The sequence below is a fragment of the Mirounga leonina genome, unplaced genomic scaffold, assembly GCF_011800145.1.
Source record: "Mirounga leonina isolate KUSES-001 unplaced genomic scaffold, KU_Mleo_1.0 Mir_357, whole genome shotgun sequence".
In the NCBI taxonomy this organism is placed as follows: Eukaryota; Metazoa; Chordata; class Mammalia; order Carnivora; family Phocidae; genus Mirounga; species Mirounga leonina.
The window spans coordinates 4,438,359-4,460,955 of record NW_023270702.1 but is presented as its reverse complement, the minus strand read 5'-3'; positions in this window follow the sequence as shown (position 1 = coordinate 4,460,955).

Genomic DNA, 22,597 nt, shown 5'->3' with positions numbered 1-22,597 from the left:
CTTATTTTTACTGCTTTTGTGCTTCTTACTTTTCTTTCTCCTACTTACGATCTTTCCTTTCGACTCAGAGTCTCCTTTAATATTTTTTGTAGGGCTGGCTTAGTGGTCATGAGTTCATTTAACTTTCGATCATCTGAGAAACTGATTGTTTTCCATTACTCTGAGTTCTAGGTCACTGATCCATTCCTCAGCTTCCTCTAGCCTACTAGTTATTCCATCAAGTGTAGTTTTTTTTTTTTTTTTTGTTATTGAATTTTTAATCTCTGGTTCTTTTTTGTTTCCTGTCTCTTTTTTTTTTTTTAAGATTTTATTTATTTATTCATGAGAGAGAGAGAGAGGCAGAGGGAGAAGCAGGCTCCCAAGGAGCAGGGAGCCCGATGCGGGACTCGATCCCAGGACTCTGGGATCATGACCTGAGCCGAAGGCAGACGCTTAACCATCTGAGCCACCCAGGCGCCCCATCCTATCTCTTTGTTAAGGGTTCTTTCATTTGGGATGTATTCCCTTGCCTCATTATTTTGTCTAACTCTGTGCCTGTTTCTGTGTTTTAGGAAGCTAGCTGTGTCTCCTGCTCTGAAAGTAGTGGCCTTATGAAGATGTCCTGTGGGGCTCTGTAGTGCAATGTCCCCTGTTCACTGAAAACTGATGACAGTATAAATTAAAGGGAATGGATATGAGAAACATGCTATCAGGGTCAAATTTACAATCTTCACTGACAAATTAATTTTTACTCATTCATTTCTTCAAAGGATCTTTATGAAGTCTCCTACGTGCGTTATGTGCACCTAGTGTTGTGATTGAGATTTTGCCTCCAGTCCAGTCCTCTGCAATGTCTCTCTTGGCCTGTTGTGGGCAGGGTTTGGTCCTGTGCTTTTAGTGGGCCAGTCTGGGGCTGCCGTGGCATTAAGTTCAATCAGACCAGATGTCTGTGCCCAGCCCACTGCTGGGACCATAGTGGAACTGGTATGGATGGTTATCTTCCCCTCTCCCTGGGGCAGGAGTCACTTTAGAGTGGTGTTGGCCCCTACTGGGGCTGCCTGCACACTGCCAAGCTTGTGGCCCTGCTTTGAATGGGTGCTGTCCAAGAGTATATTGGAGGGGGCAGGTATGCAGGAGAGTGTGTGGACAGGGCACACGGCACACGGTGCCAGCAAGTTCTGCACTGGTGTGCTGCAGGAGGGGACCTACAGCTGCTGGACTGATGCCAGCCAGGTTAGAGGGGTACAGAACCACGCAGGACAGATTGTATGGGGTGTTAGCAAGGTTTGCATGGGTCTGCCATGGGAGAAAACCTGCGACCAAGGCCTGGCTACAGGGAACATGTGCACAAGAGAAGGAGGGGAGGGGTGCCCTGCTAGCAAGTTATGTATGTATGGAGTGTTGGCACTGCCCACTGGTTCCTACAGGTGTCTGTGGATTTGGTTGGGGGGTCGGGGAGGGAAATATCACCTACCGGCTCTTTTGTTCCTGAAAAATTCTCCCAGGGATTCCTGCTCCTCCAGCACATGCTCTGAGATTAATAAACAAATCTCCTTCCCTTATACACAAGGCATTTTTCAAACTGCTGCTTATATGCTGTATCTCCATGGTGCTGTCTCTTTAAGGGTGGGGACTCAGTTTCCTCTGGCCCTCTCTGTTCTCCCAGGGCTGAGCCCATTGATTTTTTAAAGTTCCAGGTGTTAAGTCCTGATGATTATAAGAACTTGTGAAATTTGGGTTCTGTTTTTCAAAGCCAAATGTTATGAGGACTCGTCTTCCTCCTGCCTGTGGTGCCTATTGTCAGGGTCTGTTTTTGCCCTCTCTCGGCATCCCATGGACAGGTTCATGGTCAGTTTAGCACCCGACAATGTCTCTGCCCTTTCTATCCTGTTTGATGTGGCCTCTTCTCTACATTTAGTTGTGGAGAGCCCGTTCTGCCCATGTTTGGGTAGTTTTCTGGCTGATTTACACTGATGCAGGGGTTATCTCGCTCTACCTATGGAACGAGTTGAGCCCAGGATCGTCCTACTCCACTATCTTCCCTAGAAGTCTGGATTTTCTCCATCTTGAAAATCAGCAACATGAAGCCAAGTCCTGATTAGACTGCTCTCTCTCTCTCTCTTTTTTTCTTATTTCCTCCTTCACTTTTTTTTTCTTTTTTTCAGAGAGAGAGAGAGTGTGCATAAGCAGGGGGAGCGGCAGGCAGAGGGAGGAGAGGGAGAAGCAGGCTCCCCACCGAGCCAGGAGCCCGATGTGGGGCTCAATCCCAGGACCCTGGGACCATGACCCGAGCCGAAGGCTGACGCTCAACCGACTGAGCCACCCAGGCGCCCCTCCTCCTTCACTTTTAAGGGCCCTTGTGATTACATTGGAATCACCCAGGTCATCTAGGATAATCTCCCTATTTTACAGCTCTGTAGTTAGCCCCTTTAATTCCATGTCCAAACTTAATTCCCCTTTTTAATGTGACATAACCTCTTCACAGGTTCTGGGGTTTAAGACTTGGGCATCTATGAGGGATCATGATTCTGTTTAGCACACTCTCCTCCTCTCACATTGTCCTGAGCACCCACCCATCAGTTCACCTTATCCTGCTGCATTTTTCTCCATTGCACTTATTACCTAATATTATTACAGACTTGTTTACTTTGTGCTTCTCTCACTGGGATGCACCGTAAAGCATCATAAGGCAAAAGACTTTCTCTTGCCCATTGCTGCATCTAGAGCCATGCCAAAAATTTGTTAGGTACTTCATAGATATTCTTTGAATAAATGAATGAGTAAAAATTAATTTGTCAGTGAAGATTGTAAATTTGACCCTGATAGCATGTTTCTCATATCCATTCCCTTTAATTTATACTGTCTTTGTATTATTTTACTCCATATTCTCATTTTTTCTTGTTTCCCTATTTTAGTAAATTCCTAGCTAGTGTGTCTACCACCAGATTCTGCACCTGTTTCTAAAGCACAAGTTGTCATGTTAATCCCTAAAACTTTTCAATGGCTCCTTAGAAAAATTTATGAGATTATATTCAAAGTGCCTCTGGCCATCTCTTCAGAGCATTTCTCTCTAGTCTTTATAGCTTATGTTCTAGAGATTCTGGAATACTTGTCCTTGTTGTTTCCTCAGCTTTGAATACCTTCCCTTCTTTGACTACCTAGAAAAATCCTCTCTTTCCCGAAGGATCTACACGGAGCATATCTTTCTCTATAAAACTTTCAGTGGAAAAAATCTCAACAGAGTTAACACTTCCTCTTCTGAGGTCATCCTATCAGAAATAACAGGGTGGGGAGGCTGCTAAGAGGGACCGACAAAACTCAGACTGTGAGCATATATAAGAGATATCTTGGATACTTCTTGAACCTGAAAGAAAGATTTAGAGGTTAGGTTCCCATGAGTCTGCTAGTATATTTAACCAAATCATTATTCTATTTTTTATGATTATTATGACTTTTTAAAACAGTACCATCCCCCCCAATCCCAGTACACATACATAGTGTGTTTGGCTCTTCCGGGTTGGAGAAGATTATAGAATTTTATATTCTACTATTTATATTCAATATTTACCATTTTCCTGCACTATGCATTATGTATATTATAGATAAATATATATTTTATAAATCACACATGTTTTTATGTGATATTTTCCACACTGTCTGGCACTCTGGAGTCAGTTTTTCTGGGTTCAGATTTTTAGCTTTGTCACTTAACAGCTATATAACCTTGAGAAGTTACTTAAGCTTCTTCAGTCTTAGTTTTATCTGAAAAATGGAAATAATAATAGTCCTATTTTGTAAGTTTATTGAGAGGATCAAATTAATATGTGTAACATGCTTAAAGCACTGCTGAGCACGGTGTCTAATAAATGTTAGCTGCTGGTGTTACTGTTGTTATTCTAGATGCTGAGTTTTCTGGAGGAAAGTAGCACTTATCATTCAACTCCATCCCCAAACCAGATACAAGTATAAGTATGGCACATAGCAAGTGATCATTAAATATTTTTTTGCGCAACAAATGTGTATTAGCTATTCCCAGAATGTTAGTATGTAACTAATGGACAGAACAGATTAGTATCTGAAATAAGCCTTGTTGTGAATAGATTTTGAGAATTTGTGCATTTTATCTTTTTCCCTCTCCTTTATCCCTCCACTCTGAATTAGAATTTTGATTTTTCTTGTCAGAATGCATTCAGTATATGATTAGATGGTATTAATTAACTTGGAATTAAAAAACAAAAAATGAATTTGAGAATTATTCGGTAAATATTTATGGAGGAACTCGTATGTGTGGGGCCCTCTAGGTGCTGGAATTACATCATATGCATTGCATCCATAGTTGGAAGCAGGCACAGTTTTCTGTCTCTCTAAAAGACAGAAGCTGGCAGGGGCCTCGTACTGGCTCTGCTTTCTCCCCACTACCCCTCCAGGAAGAGTCTTACACCAGAGTGAATAAGGGACTAATTCAAGTCCACTGTTCTCTGCCAGGTCCCATGTTGTTCTCTCTGGAACAAATGTTCTTTTTTTTTTTTTTTTTAAAGATTTTATTTATTTATTTGAGAGAGAGAATGAGATAGAGAGAGCATGAGAGGGGGGAAGGGTCAGGGGGAGAAGCAGACTCCCCGCTGAGCAGGGAGCCCGATGTGGGACTCGATCCCGGGACTTCAGGATCATGACCTGAGCCTAAGGCAGTCGCTCAACCAACTGAGCCACCCAGGTGCCCTGGAACAAATGTTCTTGACCTGTGGGTGGTTTCATCTAACTTTCCCTGCTGTGCTTTCTCATTGTTCATCACTGTAGGTCTGGGTGTCTTCCCTCTCCCTCATTTCTTCTGGTTCTTAGCTCTGTTAGATTCCCTTCCCCAAGAGAAAAGCTCTTGAACAGACATGATCCAGTGTGACTCTGGTAATTTTCCTAATTGTCAGATTTTTTCATAAAGTTTTAGAGAAATTTTGGTTCTCGAAGCACTATTCCAGAATCTTGGCTGGCTAGTCCTTATTGCATTCATTTCCATATCGTTGGCATATAATCGACATTCATAAGTAAAAGCTGTTGATATGAATCCTGGTTTGTCTGTAAGTACTGACTCTTCAGATCCCTAGGACAGAATAGATCACCATATGCCCATCCCAGAATTGTTTAGTATTCTGTTGTGCAGTTGTAATCTACCCAAAGCTTAGGGTAAGAAATCCGATTATATTATTTTACATCTTAGAAACAACTCATCCTTTTATAATCTTCTAATCAACACATTCTATGTGAAATAATCCCTTTGGGTATTGATGTCTACTCTGAGAAATGTTATATAGTGCAACTTTAATTGTTTGTGCAACCCTCTCCCTGATTAGCCACAGTCAATCCCTGACTGTGCATCAGTTTCCCTATATGCAAAAGTGAGGTGGTATTTTTACCTAGCTCATAGGTTTGCTGCATGTGTGAAATGAGTTAATAGCATGTGTGGTCCTGAGCATGGTGCTGGCGCTTTGCAAGTGCTCACGAAATGATACCTATTGTTAATTTTTTATCAGAAATATTATTACTTTTAGCTCCCAAGGGATACAACTATTTTAGTTTAAGTATTCCTAATGTATTCCTTTGCATAATTGGGATGGTACAGATAATTAAATAATTTTTATTTTAACATAGTTTTAGGTTTACACATGAACTGCAAAGATACTGTAGAGTTCCACATCCCCAGAGTCCCCTATTGTTATCATTCACTAGTTTTCCTCTAATGCCTTTTTTTTTTTCCTCTTTCAAGATCCCATCCAAGATACTAAATTACACTGAATCATCATGTCTTCTTAGTCTCCTCTTGGCTGTGACAATTTCTCAGACTTTCCTCATTTCTGACAACCTTGACAGTTTTGAGGAATACTGGTTGGGTATTTTGCAGACTATCGCTCACCTGGGATTTGTCTGATGTTTTTCTTTTGATCGACCGGAGATAAGTGTTTCTGAGAGGAAGGCCATGGAGGTGAAGCGCCCTTCTCACCATAGGATATTAGGAGTACTTTCTATCAACCTGACTCATCATCGTTGATGTTGATCATCTGGCTTAGATAGTGTTTGTCAGTTTCTGCTACTTATAGTTACTTTTTTTCTTATTAACCTTTTCATACCCTTTAGAATCAAGTCACTAAGTGTGGTCATCCCTCATGGAATGGAAAACTCAGGTCTTCCTCCTTGTAGGACAGTATCTACATAAATTATTTGGCTTCTTCAGTGGGAGATATTTGTCTTTTCTCCCTAATTTATTATTTAATCATTTATTTAAATCAGTATGAACTCATGAATATTTACTTTATAGTATAGCTTCACTGTACTACAATACTACATTGTTCAGCTTATTCCTGAGAATTATCCAGTTTGGGCCACTGAGCTCTCTTTCAGATGCCTGGATGCCTTTTTGTTGCTTCCTTACTTTCTAGCACTCTAAGTTGCTTGCTTTGTATTTTCTCTGCTTTAGCCCTATCATCAACTATTTATCCACAGAGCCCTGGCTCCTTTATTGGAGAATATATTAGAAGCCAAGATATGGGCACTGGATGATTAGCTTTTACTGATTTATTTTGCTAATGGCAACAAGATTTATTTTTATATATCTCTTTACAGTAGTCATGGGTCAATTTTGTGCCTTGTGCAAACTACCAGAACAATGTTCTATTCTTAATACTTTTTTTTTTTTTGCCTCAACACAGTTTAATAAACACTTGATTTATACTGCTTGGAAGAGTTCAATTCTATTTCCTTCTGTTTGAGATCCTGATAATTGTTATGTAATATCACGAAATAAATCTTTCTCTTCTCTCCCTCAATCCCACTCTCCCAAAGAGTAGCAATTATAGTCAATTATTTCAAAACCCATCTGTGGTGTCCCACCATGCAATTAAAATACACAAATCTTTACCAAAGACAACTAAGTTTTGCTGCCAGTACTAGGAGTTTAATGTACAAAAATGGAGCCACGATCAATGCAGGGGACATTGTCATAGATGGAGATATAGCCTGGCACTTTAAAAATCCCCCCATATTAAATACCCCAGGAATAAGATATACTCTGTAAACAATTAGCAGTGGAAAGCAGTAACACCTGTTGAGAGATCATGGTTGACTAAGTGACTTCCTGAAGACTCAGATTCAAAACTGAGGAAAACTGGGAATTATAAATGTCACATATCAAAGCTAAGAATGCCAAAGGCTTAATAGAGAAATGCCACCCTGCATCTCACTTAGAATATATTCCTTGAATCCTATCAGAACTAACTGTTGTGATGTAAAGATAGAAAATGCATCATTTTGCTATGATCTCCACCTTGATTTTTTCTCCATTTTCCTCACAGTTGGCTGAAAAGCTAGACAGAAGGTGAGGTTGACGGGGATGGAAATTAAACAAAAGAGAAGTTACTCTTTGAAAGATGTAAATATAAGTGGGTAGGGATACAAATTGTGCAGTAAGCACAAATAAAATGTCAGTGAAGAAAGAATGAATCAGGCATGGGGCTTCTAGAAAATAAGGAGACCTGAAGGGACAGGGTTATGGGTTGAGACTTGAGTGAAATGAAGGAATAAACATGTAGGGATTTGGGGAGATAACATTCCAGGTGCAGGGAATAAAAAGTTCAAAGGCCTAGAACCTTTGCTGATGTGTTGTAGGAATGACAAAAATTACCAGTGACTTCTAGGTGCTTCTTAGGAACTTCTAGTTACAGACTCTCTCCAAGAAATTTAGTCTAGTTCTGAAGTCTGTGGAGTCATGGAGATGTCCTTGAACCAAGATGTTGTCATATTTTCTTGATTTTGGACAGGTAAAGTCTTTTTCTCTTTCTTCGAAAATTTTCCCAAATAAGTCTTTGGGAGTATTGAGAGTGAATTATTATAGCAAGGACTTGACTTCATTTCCTGCTCCTGGAAATTCTTTAACTCTCCAGGAAAATCTGGGGAATTTCCTCTAAAATATATAGCCTTCTCTATATATTTTTCATTAATTCTCAGGAGGAGCTAAAATTTGCCATCAGCATGTCCAGGGAGGTTTTTGGTAAGCTTGTTTATTTCTGACAGGTGTTAGAATTTGACATTTGATTTGACTTTCCATATTTTTGGAGACTAAATTAAGAAAGCATCTGATATATGCATAAACTTGTTACAGAGAAAGATACAGATACATGGGTAGAATTTTTAAAAAAGCTTTCAATAAAACTCTCCTTTTTTACTTTAGGTTTGAAAAGACTTGATAGTTTTCTAATGGTTCTCAGCCAGCTGATTTCTGTCCAGGAGGCTAAAAGGAATATAATAAGAAACCTGTTCTTATAAAATGTTCAGTCTGTCTGAAACAAGTTTGAGCAGGAAGTGTTTGTGAGAAGCCTGTTCTCCCAGAGTCTCCCTTTAGGTTCTTCATTCCAGGAAGCTTCCTCCACACCCAAATGAATATCTGAGACTTCAGTGATTTTTCCATTTCATACCTTGCTATTAAATGGAAATTGAGAAATTGGGTCCAATCTCTCCATATAGCCTAGAACCACAGCAATTCTCATTTGCTCCTGATGATACTTCTGGATTAGTTCAACATGGTTTTGTTATTCTCTAAAGCCAAACTTTGATCCCCACAACTTAGGGATACTGCTTCATCGGGTTCTCTTTAGAGTCTGTTGGTTTCTATCTCCTGCATACGTAGAGTTATCCCAGATCAGCAGCTTTGAAGTCAGATTTAGTTTAACACCAAGCAGGTTGTGAATTCTCAAAACTACTAAAGAAACTTGAAATATTTTCACCCTAACTAACGTGTGTAATCAACCACAACACCTGTTCAACAATGTGGGGAAAAAGAAAAACTTAGGGATACTTCCAGTATTTTATGCCCTTTTCACCCCTGCAGACCCTGTGCACGGGCATTGCACTCTGAGCTGTGAGGGTGGGACCACATCTGTCTCGTCCTCTACTGTGTCCCCAGAGCCCAGAAAAATGCCTGTCACACCGAATATGTTCAGTGAAAATTTATTAAACCTCTGCATGACTAGCACACAACAGCTGTCTGTCCGTGGTATCCCATGTGGAGAACTCAAAACTCAACCAGTCTCTAGGAATTCTTTACCCAAAATTGACTGTCTTATGCCTCCAGCATTTTTTCAGTTTTTATCCCAGGAATAGTTGAGACTAATTGCTCTTCATAACTTTCAAAATACAGGAAGCAGATAATTTTATTAAAAAATGTTTTCTTCCAGATAAGGATAGCAAAGCAAAAGAAATTCGCATGACTTGTTGGCAATCAGATGATGATTTTAGTACTAATTCTATGTTCACAAGAATTATACTGCCGATAATGATGATGTCGGTAATAATAGCAATAATGTTTAGTCCTTATCATTCAAAATTATATGTATTAGGGACCCACTATGTATTAAATACCATAATAGGTACATATGCATGAAGACTGAAGACTCCAGGGAAATTGGTGTTCAATTTTGAAGCATTTAAAAATAATAATAATGCTTATTGACCTAGTGTGTGCCGGCCATTGAGCTAAATCCATACCTTAATAATGTGATTCTAATAACAGTCCCAGGGGTAGGATACTACTGGTTTCTGCATTTTATAAATAGGAAATTAAGGTTTAGGAAGATTAAATAATTTGTCCCTGGTCAAGCTAATAGGAAATGATGGAAGAAAAATTTGAACTTGATTTTTTCGACATTATAGCCTATACTTTTTCTTTGAATATTTAACTTTTTTGTTTCTCCTTCAAGTTTACATTCTAGTTGAGGGCTTAGGACATACATATGAAGTATTATTTGCCATGTCATACATAAATGCTGTAAACTATAACCCAGATTACTAAAACCAACAGGGGAGTGTGTCCAAATGAAGAGATAGTTCACCCTGGAAACATTTCCTACAGAAGATGAATTTTAATCTTTCCAGGTAACTATGAATATATTTTTGTGAAATTAAAAGATAGAATACAACTAATTATGTTAAAAGATAAGCCTTTATTTTTTTGTAATCTTTTTTGAGATACATTTGACATATAATGTTGGTTTCAGGTGTGCAATGTAATAATTTGATATTTGTGTATGTCATGAAATGATCACAATAACTTTAGTTAACATCCATTACCATACATAGTTACAATTTTTTCTTCTGATAGGAAATTTTAAGATCTACTCTCTTAGCAACTTTCAAATATATTATACAGTATTATTAACCGTAATCATCATGCTGTACAATACATTCCCATGACTTATTTTATAACAAAGTTTATACTTTTGGCCTCCAAATCTTTCCTATTTTAATGTATAATTTTAGGCTCCTGGTTAGGTAATAATAATAATAATGGTAATGTCTTATATCTGCATAATATCAAGAATTTAAAAAACATGATTTGATTTCACTTATAGATTAATGATCTTTGATGTGATAAGCCCTAAATAAAAATAAAAAAAGAACTATAATAATCTTCATATAAAGTTTTGGAAAAATGCAGCCTTTGAAAACCTCAACATTTAATACATGTTAGAGTGATAGACACTGCGCAGTTTTGCCATGAATTCCTTTTAAATTGTTTATGAAATTGTGAAAGCCCACAATCTCTTTCCCACCCTACCCCACCCTACTTCACCCAATTCCCACCACACACACTATGCTCTTTGTGCTAAAAAGAAAGAAAAAAATATCCCCACATTATAGCTGTGGCTTCCATAATCATGAACAGAACTGTTCAGAACATTCACCAACCAATTCCATTCTTCGGGAGTATAGCTTTATTGACTTGTTTCCAGTTAGACCTTTGTCAGTACAGACTCCTAATGTTATTTTCTATTATTGTCAAATATTATGCTAAGTGAAATAAGTCAAGCAGAGAAAGTCAATTATCATATGGTTTCACTTATTTGTGGAATATAAGGAATAGCACGGAGGACATTAGGAGAAGGAAGGGAAAAATGAAGGCGGGGGGGAATCGGAGGGGGAGACGAACCATGAGAGACTATGGACTCCAAGAAACAAACTGAGGGTTTTAGAGGGAGGGGGTGGGGGGATGGGTTAGCCTGGTGATGGGTATTAAAGAGGGCATGTTCTGCACGGAGCACTGGGTGTTATATGCAAACAATGAATCATGGAACACTACATCAAAAACTAATGATGTATTGTATGGTGACTAACATAACATAATAAAATTAAATTTAAAAAAGAGGATACTTCCACTTCTCTATTTTATATTGCATTTTTAATATTCAAGAATTCCTGGATTATGTTTCTTTTAGAGGAAGTGTATATGTTTGTAATAAGGAGAGAAAGTCTCCAGTTCATTGGGATTCTTCTTGTCTACTTTTCCCCTTTTCAGAAAAGTATGTTGTGATGATTTAACTAAACAGAAAATTGGAGAAAAAGCAAGTTAGAATATTTTGGCACAGAATAAAATGAAAAATTTTTAAAGGAAACAAAAGTAAGACCATAGGATACAAATAGGAATGGGAAGGCAACAGAGATGAGACTTTGTTGATGTAAAATGCTACTGAAACTTCAGTAATAATACTCAGGTTAATGGATTTGAGTGACTGTATAAATTATGAGTCCTAGATTTTTTTTTATTTACATGTAGGAAGTCAACATTTTTGTATATTTTACAATATATAAGGGAGAATACATGTAATCTTTTCAAGAAGCAACTGTTAAATCCACAAAATAACAAAAATACAAATTGTCTAGCCATTTCTTCTGTGAGAGGTAGTAAGAAGAGCCTTGTGATGGCACAAAGAGAGCCATCATTAAAGGTGGCAAGGAAAGAGTAGCTTTAAGCCAGAAGAAACAACTAGTGAACGAGAAGACCAAGTTTCTATCCAAGGAACAGACCAGATTTAGACTAGGAATATTATTTCCATGCAAATATCCTATCTTGGAGTCAAGACCTCTGCTGGCAATTTGGATTAATTTAACACACTTGTTGATGCATTTTAGTGTTCTTGATAGCTTCTAAGGGAAAAATAAAAGTGTATTATACACTTACCAGTGTGTGGTCCCACATTGGGATGGGATGAAAATAGACTTAAGGTTACAAATCACTTATGGGCTCTGTGTTCTCCAATAACATTTTATTCTTGATCCTACATATATACTGTGGTTTACAGAAGCAAAAGTAAAGGTATAGAATCCCTTTTTAATGTTATGATCATTTTTACCTCATATGTGGCATTTTCAATAAATTTAAATCTCAGAGCTATTTCACCCCTTATATTTCTTTACATTTGAGCATGTATGGCAAGGTGGCCCTTACCGTTATATTAGTGGTTAGCTATTTAAAAGTAAATATTGAAGCTGAGTAACAGAAGCAAACACAGAAAATAGATATTGAATACTTGTTCCCCTATAAATTAAATTAAAAAAAGAGTAAACCAAGCTTTTGGTCATATTTGTGTTGTGTTTATAATTAAAAAAAAAAACAGAAAATAAAAAGATGACAAACCTCCTTTTTTTTTTAAATTTTTTTATTCTTATATTATCCCCATACATTACATCATTAGTTTTAGATGTAGTGTTCCATGATTCATTGTTTGTGCATAACACCCAGTGCTCCATGCAGAATGTGCCCTCCTCAATACCCATCACCAGGCTAACCCATCCTCCCACCCTCCTCCCCTCTAGAACCCTCAGTTTGTTTTTCAGAGTCCATCGTCTCTCATGGTTCGTCTACCCCTCCGATGTGCCCCCCTTCACTCTTCCCCTCCGGCTACCTTCTTCTTCTTCTTTTTTTTTTTTTTCTTAACATATATTGCATTATTTGTTTCAGAGGTACAGATCTGAGATTCAACAGTCTTGCACAATTCACAGCGCTTACCAGAGCACATACCCTCCCCAGTATCTATCACCCAGTCACCCCATCCCTCCCACCCCCCTCCACTCCAGCAACCCTCAGTTTGTTTCCTGCGATTAAGAATTCCTCCTATCCGTGAGGTCATATGATACATGTCTTTCTCTGTTTGACTTATTTCGCTCAACATAATACCCTCCAGTTCCATCCATGTCGTTGCAAATGGCAAGATCTCATTCCTTTTGATGGCTGCATAATATTCCATGATGACAAACCTCCTTAACCCAAACCTTAAAATATCTTTATATTTGGAAAGATTAAGAGCCTGAGAATGGGACCTAGCTATTCTCAAATGTCAGAAAACACCCATTGGAAGAGTTCACAGATTTAGGACAGGTTTGGTGGTGAATCGGCAGGTTAGGGCATGAAATTAGATAATCTGAATTCATTTATTCATTCAAAAAATATTCAGTACTCAATATTCAAATTTTCTAAATCCCAAAACTTTTTGTCAAGTGCTAATGATGGAATGATGAGCAAAGCCAAACATTGCCCCTGTCCTCTTGCAGCTTATAGTCTGGGAGGAAAGACAGCATTTATTCAGCAACAAACACATGAAATTGCAACGGTGAGAAGTGTCCTGAAGGGGAGGTTCTAGGAGAGCCCATATGAGGGTATTTGTAAGAGGTGGGATGTGAGGGGAAGCTTCCTTAAGGAAGATACCTAACAGGTCTGCAAGTTGATTATGCAGATAGGAGAAGAATGGAAACAGGAGAGAGAGAGAGTGTAGTGAATTGGAGACCCACATCACTGGGGGGAGCAGAGGGTGGGGAAGTAGTAGGGAGCCCACCACATAGGTCCTTGTAGGGGATATGAAAAATTTATCTTTATCCTGTGAAATGTGGGAAGCTATTGTAAAGTGTGAAACAGGTAGGTGACTGACTTAGACTTTCACCTTACCTTTTGAAAGATGCCTCTGGCTTTCCTATGGAAAATTGGTTGAGGCTGGTGGGGGGGTGGTCATGTTAGTGTAGGGTAGTCTCAGCAGGAAATAATTGGGGAGGGATGTCCAGGCAAGAGATAGAAATCACCTATACCTGCTTGATGGGGGGCATGGAATGAAGTGAAGGGGTTCAAAAGATCTATAGGAGATAAAATTGACATGCCCTGATGGTCCGGAAGATATGGGCTGTGTGTGTGTGTGTGTGTGTGTGTGTTGCAAAATAGTGCTTTATAGAATATGCTCAAATAAAGCTGTTTTATGGTTAATTTTTCTTTTTATTTTCTTTTATTTTTTTTTAAGATTTTATTTATTTATTTGACAGAGAGAGACACAGCGAGAGAGGGAACACAAGCAGGGGGAGTGGGAGAGGGAGAAGCAGGCTTCCCATGGAGCAGGGAGCCCGATGCGGGGCTCGATCCCAGGACCCCGGGATCATGACCTGAGCCGAAGGCAGACGCCCAACGACTGAGCCACCCAGGCGCCCCTAATCTTTCTTTTTAAAGCAGATCTTCATTCTTTATTTTCCTTACTAGTTGTAATGGTCAGGATTTTCATGTAAACAGAATACAGGATGACTGAGTAAAAATGGAAGGGGAAGTTTTCTCTTTATTGAAATGATTTTGAGCATTAGTTTAAGATAATTATAGCACACATATTATACTTTCTTAAACTGAATTATGCCAAGCTTTCCAAAACCACTAATCAAAGACATCACTTAAATAATGACTAAGTTATAATAATATCACAGTTGAAGTGACAATAGAGAAGAATTAAAAGTGAAGAATACTGAAAAATGCTTGACTGTCATTATCCAGGTGAGGCACGGATGATTTAGGGTCAGCCTGAAGGATATTGGTGAAGGGACCGGGTTCAGGAACTGAGGCTTAAACCTACTGGATTTCTTTGGTTTATTGATTATTTTTTCTGCCATGATTATGCCATGCTTTCTGATGAATTTTGCAATTTTATGATTCTGACTTGTGTAATAGTTAAAGTGTAACTTGTAATTAAAATTTCCACATGCTTTTCATACTAAGTTTTATTCAGCTAGCAATTAGGTGATTACCCTATAAATATAACTTTAATAGTCTAGCCACCTGCATGGTGTCTGCCACAAAGTGTTTTATCTCAGAAAAAAAAATCTTGGGGATTTAAATTTCTGTAGTAGGGAGCTTATTATTTATTGAATAATTGGTGATAGGCTGTATCTATAGGAAACATTCAGTGTGTGGAATGTGAACATTGAGATCTTTTTGGATAACTTTAGATATAAATCAAATTTCCTTTTGGAAGTAATGAGCAACGGGAAATGGCAATGTGTTTTAAATGAAGTGTTTTAAGGGATGAACTAAGTTGCCACAAAGCGCTGAGGTAAGTTTTCATGGAACGATAGGCAGGGTTTTGGTTGACTAGGATGACCAGACCTTGTCACCATCCCTGCTAAGTGTTCAGCAGCTTTGTAGTGGTGTGTTTTCTGAGGGATATCACGGAGATTCCAAAACTAAATGAAACCAGTATACTATGCATTACTGCATTACCTCAATGTGCTCATAGCAGGAGGAACATTTTAAAACGCATTATAAGAGCTCTCCCACTCAGTCTTTCATCTTCAAGATCTTTTTTTTTCATCTTTAATTATATGTCTATCATTGAAAATGAGCTGCAGGAAATCACATGGCAACCTAGAGAGGTTCCGAGAAATGTTTAGCTTTGACTTTAAGTCTGTACAATTTTCCTCATGACATAAATAGGCATTTTAGTTGATGTTTTTCCATCCTAAATGATAAATTTGGCTTGGACTATCTTTGTACATTACTGCTAAAATATTTTGTTTCTTGAACAACTTTGAAATGTAAATGCCATGGATGGGGACTTTTTAAAATGGCTGCCACTGTGACTCACAGCCACGTAAGCTTAGGCTTCCTATTTGTGTTCTCTTTCTGACAGCAATATTTCTTTCTGCCTTTCTGATAGCATTATTTCTGGGAAATCAAGCTAATTTCTATTTTTCTTTCCCTGTTGAAAGGATTACTCATACTCCTTCCCCACTCCAGTGTGTCCTTGTCTCTGATTAAGATAACCTATAATAATAATAATCCATGGAACTCTTTTGAAATAATTTTTCTTTAACAACTGCTATCAGCTTTTTTCCCCCTCATTTAACTCCATATATTTATGTCTGGTTCAGTTCCTATTATCTCTATGAACAGTTTTTTTCTAATTCTTCCTTTAACTTGAAATTTTTCTTGACTCTAAGGAGAGAAACATTTATTCATGTTTCTTATAATGCAATTTGTGTTGTTTTTAAAATCATAAAGTATCTCTATAACATGAATCTCATTTTCTTTAAGATAGCAGTTGTCTTTATAGTCAAAGAAACCAAGGTTTAGAGAAATTAAGTAATTTGCTCATGGTTATATCTTTGGAAAACAAAAAGGTTAGGACATAAGCTAGGTAATATTATTATTTTAGAACATATAGTTCACAAGTTAAAATATTTAATAAATGCCCATTATATATAAAGCTATGTCCTTGGAGTTGGGGATAGGGCAGTGAATAAAAAGATAAAGTCCCTGATTTTGACTCAATTTTTTTTCAGTATAAATTATAAAACCAGGTGACACCTCTTACATAACCAGTTTATTATGAGTTACTTAATTTACCCTAATCATGGGTCTAGTTTTTTTTTCCTAAGAAAAGGGCTAGTTATTAAGATGACCACTGAACTATTATAAATACCACATGTTCTTCACATTTTCTTTATATGGAGCTAGAATGGAGCTTGCAGGTTTTTTTTTTTTCCCATATGACTGACAGTGTGCATTTTCAGAACAGTTGGTTGAGCTGAGGGGTGCTGTGGCAACTATTAATTGGAGCCAGGCTAAATGATCTGTACACAGAATGGCCTCCCAGTCTTGGCTAAGCATTGAACCTCATGAGGCGGCCAGCTAATAGAGCATGCCAAGGGACCATTGCCTAGGTGTTGCTGGAGAGCTTATACTAACTTTGCTGACATTGATATAATTGTTCTGTTAACTTACTCAATAAATCCTTTGTTTCTAACCCCCAACAAAGAGCAAGAATTCTAATAACTATTTTAATACATCCTACAAAATAGCAAGCCGTGTATTCTATGAATTAATTGTTTTGTGTCCTGTAATCACTTGGCTGGAAAACAACTTAGTGACCCCAAATATGCTGGAAATGGCTTTTTGCCCTGAACTTTTCGCTAAGAATTCTTCAGAGGCAAAATTTCTCCATGATATTTTACTGTAACACAGGTTTATGACTCTTACTCATATAGAAAATAGCTTAGAAGGAATTTGTCACCAAGATTAAAACTCTGGGACAATATTCCTAGTGGAAACAAAATAATTACTCAAAATTGTAGTGCATTTCCCAGACTAAGTTTCTTGGAAAAGACTGTATTTTGGGGACGGTGAGTCCATGGAGTCTAAGAAATATAGAAAGGACCAGATTTGATGCTAGTTGCCTGGTGCCCACAATTTGAATTAAGATAGAAATGCAGTAGATATGTGATAGAGAAATTGTAAGACTAGATTATTAGAAGCTTTGTCTTGGATTCATGGAGTATGCTGAAACAATCTTTTCAATTAATTATTTTGATATTGCCATTGTGATACAGAGCCGTCTCTAAAATAAACACAACCCCTGAGGCTGGGCACAAGCAAAAAGGATGCCTGCCTGTTAGGTCAGTTGGGAGAGGGGAATAGGTTGCACTTCTACACGGTTCCAGCAGGGGTCAGTATGTTTTCATCATTACATACTGAATGCTCAGTGAGCAAGCAGCAAAACTGTTGATCCTAATTGGAGCAGACACAAGGATCTTCTATAATCCTCTGACATCCTTTTCAAATAATAATTCTTAGGTGGGTGGTGGGCTGGTGGCTGCAATGCCAACGCAGGATTCTCCACAATGAAGCCTAACCGTTGTCAATTATTTTTGATGTATGCTAGCTTAACTTAAGTCTCCTTCGTCCTGGCTTTTCCAACCCACAGAAGGGTATTGCTCTTCCTAATTATTGAGACACAGTACCTAGGATGGTCAGGACAAGTGTGCTATTTTGGCTTAATGCATTCTCTAAGACCCATTCCCTTCTTTTTCAGCCTCACTTGCTCTTCCTACTCAGCACAAAGAGCTAGCATATCCCTTCAGTCAAATACCTTGAGGTTTTTACTTAGAACCTTAATTGCCATAGTCATTTGACTTTAACACATCAAATGCCAGCACTTGGAGGCAACTGGACATACAAAAAAGTATATTTGCTTTTAGTTGCATGTATAGAACTTCCCACGGGTTAATAATTGAGACTAAATCCTCCCCCACCCTACACACTTTCTAATAATTTGTTTAGGGCCTTTGCCAGCCAGTGGTATTCAGGGAACAAATGATCATCCTTCGTGTGTATGTTAAAGGTGGTCGCCTGAGTCTCAGACTGTCAGGCCGAAGCTTGAGTTCTCTGAGTCAAAGAAAAAAAAAAAAAAACCACGCATGTCCTGCCCCACATTTGTAAGCTCATTTTTTACTCTCCTTGGCCCTGACTGCAGCCCTTTCTGTTGAGCAGGGGAGTGAATGTCTCCGTGTAGAGACATTTTCAGAAATCGGATTCTGGAGGGCTGAGGAGTGATGTGGCAGGAATGCATTACCGGGATACTCAGAAGGTGGTTAACTGTTTGAGTGCCGCTTGCCTGTGCTGGGAGGAGGGGGGAGGGAGGGCACACTGAGAGAGCTCTAGCCCCACAAAGCTTAACCGAAGTGGGATTTTAAAGGGATGCCCTCGCATGTCTCCATAGGGAGGGGCATGTCTTTCAGAAGGTAAAACAGGAGTTGTAAAGGTGAAGTCTGAGTTAGCCGGGCAAAATCAGCAGGGACTGATGATCTGAGTTCATTGGGGTTGGGATCATTTTCCACTTATTCTTTAGGGCTTGAGAGGTGCCTAACATACTTGATCACAGCCCAAAGCTTCAGTATCAGCAAGGAATATATTTATTCATGCATGTAGGTACATTTTAAATATCCTCTCTAAAAATGTGGAAATTTCTTTTACTTTCAAAGATTACCAGTACCCTTTAATGCATCAATAATAAAAACAAATCAAGTCATCTCTATTATTCTTGGAAAATCTGTCTTCAAATTTCATATTGGCATATTTAAGTAAAGCAGGTGATATTTTATAAAAGAATTTATAAAATTCTTTGATGGGATTGTTCTTTATCTCTTTCACTTTAATTCCACATTTACTTAAAAAACAAAATTTACCTTCCTCAAATTCAGAGGGAGGTATGAGGCACACGTATTGTAAGTTGAAGAAGATAGCAGTGATTCCAACTTGGGCCTGACAGTCACCTGACAGGTGATACTCATGTCTTTGATGAGTAGTTAGAAACTGGGAGGGATTTTGAGCTCATTCTCAGCTGTTGCAGCAGATTATTATTTTTTTAAAGTTCATGGTTAACATGAAAGAGAAAACAGTTTAGATGCATAATAATGCATTTCTTAAAAGAAGTACGTATTCATTCGAGGAATGTTTGTTGAGTGCCTACTACATGTCAGGCACTGATGAAAGTATTGGGGCTGTATTGATGAATAAGATAAGTGAGGGCTGTATTCGCATGGAGCTTGCTTACTTCTTGTTAAGATATGCATGCTTTGAAAGTATATAGGTTCCAAAAAAAAAAAAAAACCTCAGTGTATTTTTATTTCCTCACTTCACACATTTGCTTCTTCATATTTAAAATGTAGGTTGAAACACTCCTTGTATTCTTTGAAGGTGAAAAAAAAAATGTAACTACAGGGTGAACTACAGAATTTCAGTGACTGCAGAATTGCTTCAAACCCTAAATCGAGAAAAGAGTGGATGTAAGATGGTTTACAAATAATTAGCAGATTAGGATGCTTTTTAGTTAATGCATCCATTCACAAAACTGAGCAAAACGCATATGAAGCAGCTGACACCAGAGTTCAAGGTTGCCCATCTCCCCTGCAGGAGGTCATGACAACCAAACAGGGCCATTTCTTGTTCTCACAGCATGGCTTCAGGAAAACCAAATGGTCTCTGCCCTCAGAATCCTGATTTCATGAATTAGGATAAGTGAGGAGAGATGGTTTCCAAATTATGTATTAAGACTTGTAAGGATTTTTACTCTTACCGCAGGATTTATCCTTAAGCACCGAAGCAAACTGAAAACAGAATAAATAGGTATCTGTTTCATTTATTTATTCAGATATAGCTCTCTGCACTAGAATGACCCCCTACATCTGGTGATAAAAAAAGAAACAATTTTGAAAACTTAATTGAACCCACAATTTGAAGCTCGGCTATATCTTCCCTTATTATTAGGATGGTACCTTTTTCAAGGTATCTGGGAAGCAGGGCTGCAGGAGTCTACTCTAGCCTCTGTGCCAAGGGCATGCAGTTATTTTACAAGCTCGATTTGGAGCCTTTACTACCCACTCATCTAGAGAAGAAAACTTCAGGACCAGAGGTAAGACTTATTCCCTTCCCCATTGCTTTGGTTTTGACATTCTTCTCTTTGCTCTCCTTCCACTAAAATACGTGATGGCCGATGTTTCCTTGTGAATATTTACCTTGAATTAATGAGTAATCACAAACTACCAGGTCTTTCTGCCTTGCACACTTTCTGAGTACAAGGAATACTCCCAAACTTCTAAAAGACATGTTGAAATTTTCTTTTGGAAAGTGTCAGAAAACCAGATACTCCCTTGCTTTTGAAAAGTCTGAACATCTTTCCAGAAAAGAGGCTCCCATTTTCCTAAAGCAGACTTTGTTTCCAGACTAACTTACAACTCCTTGACAGATATTATAGCCTTCACAATAAATAGGAAACAGACCGACAGAGAAAATGTTATTTCTTTTCTTGATAGCTCCCTCCATCCCCTTACCCAAGATCACCTCAATATTTGCATATTTGTTATATGTGAGTATTTCTTTATTTCTTACATGACTGGGATTTTCTTGTTTACTGCAGAGTAAATGATAAATCTAGAACTGATAAATCTGTATAACATTTCAAGTCATTGGGTGAGGTGGAGTCTTTAGAATTGCCCAGACTCTTTCCCCCCACCCCAACCTCAGTTCGCCAATATAAATGTTTAAGGAAATAATGCTTTTTTGTTTGTTTGTTTGTTTTTGTTATCAGTTTGGAGCAGATACTTTTTTTTTTCTTGTGAGAAAACTCCTTTTTATCACAGTGAATTCTTTCCTTTTCTACTATGTATGGGATAAAAGGTGTTAAGTAAGTCTGGGTATTCTATTAAAGCCCATTAATCTGAATCAGTGGGTAATAATTCAAAAGTTCAGGTTACATCTTGGAAATTTAATCTCCAAGTTCTAATTCCTCTCTTACATTGTGCTATTACTTGACCTTGAAGAAAAAACTTCATCTTGGTTCTGAATACTGAAGGACTTTTTCCTCTTTTCCTTTATCTGCTAGGAAACTCAAATCAAATTTGGGAACTGAATGTAACAATTAAGAATTAATTAATTCTTTAAAAATGTGTATTGTGTTTTAACTTTAGCAACTCTATTATACTTTGTAACTTTTTCCCCTTAACTTTATTTTTTCCTGTTGGATTATATATGTTTACATAAACTGTAATAATTTTAGAAGAAAGTTAGATCATAAATAAGCAAATAAAAATATAGCTTACTGATTGCTCATTATATTGTTACACTCTTAGCTAAGCATTTTACATATGCTATCATAATAATATTCAAAACAACCCCATGAAGTGTCAGGTAGTTGAATATCTGTAGTGCTAATAGTTGAATATCTAGTGAATAATAACCTAAATAGGAGAATATTTAACAAGTCTAGAGAAAATGCTGTTGGCACTGATTTGACATCACATGCGTTTCAGGACTAACATCACTGAAATTCTCTTGCTTCTTCCCTCATGGACTTAAAATAGCTACAGTAGCTCTGAATATTATGCCTGTATTTAACACAGGATTAAGATGGAAGGGCTAGGACCTGTCATGTTTGTTGTTTTCATCAGGAAGCAGAGTTTCTCCAGCAATCCACAGTCAACTTCTGCTTACTTCTTCTAGATGTAAGAAATGGATGCTGGCAAAAGAGAAGGGATTTGGCAATGGATGTGGAAAGTATAAATTTAAAAATATTTAACAACTGTTACTGCACAGACACTGACAAATTAGAATGGGCACTGGTTGTAAATAATTAGTAAGACCTTACCAGTGAGTATTTATGGAATATCAGCCCTGAGTGCAGAGTATCCTACACATAGGTAGGTAGTTTATTATCTCCATTTTATAAATGAAAAAACTAAAATTTAGAAATTTTTAATAGCTCAAAGTCATAGAGTGAGTACATTTAATGTGCTGGTAGGGCTTAGATTTTAATCTAGGGTGATTATCTTGACAGTTTTTATTTTTAGCCAATGCACTACACTGTGTATCCCAAAATAAGTATTTAAAAATAGTACACATGCATGCATACTAATATTATTGTAGTACTAATAAAGCTGGGCTTTTAGAGTATGCTCTAGCTTACTTGGTGCCTACTGAATTCAACATACATAATCTGTTTCAAAACATACTGAAGGAAATCCCCTGCTGGTAGCAAAGTAGCTTGTATTGGACAAGCCCTCTTTACAGATAATAATTATAAACTCTAGGGGAACAGTCACAACAAATATTTGAAGGCTAAAACTGGAGGAGAGTCAATTCTTGAAAATAGGATACTGCATTGGGTGAAAAGTGAGTTTATACAGTTTTTGGTTTGCGAGATCTCTCTAGCTATGAGGCTTGGAA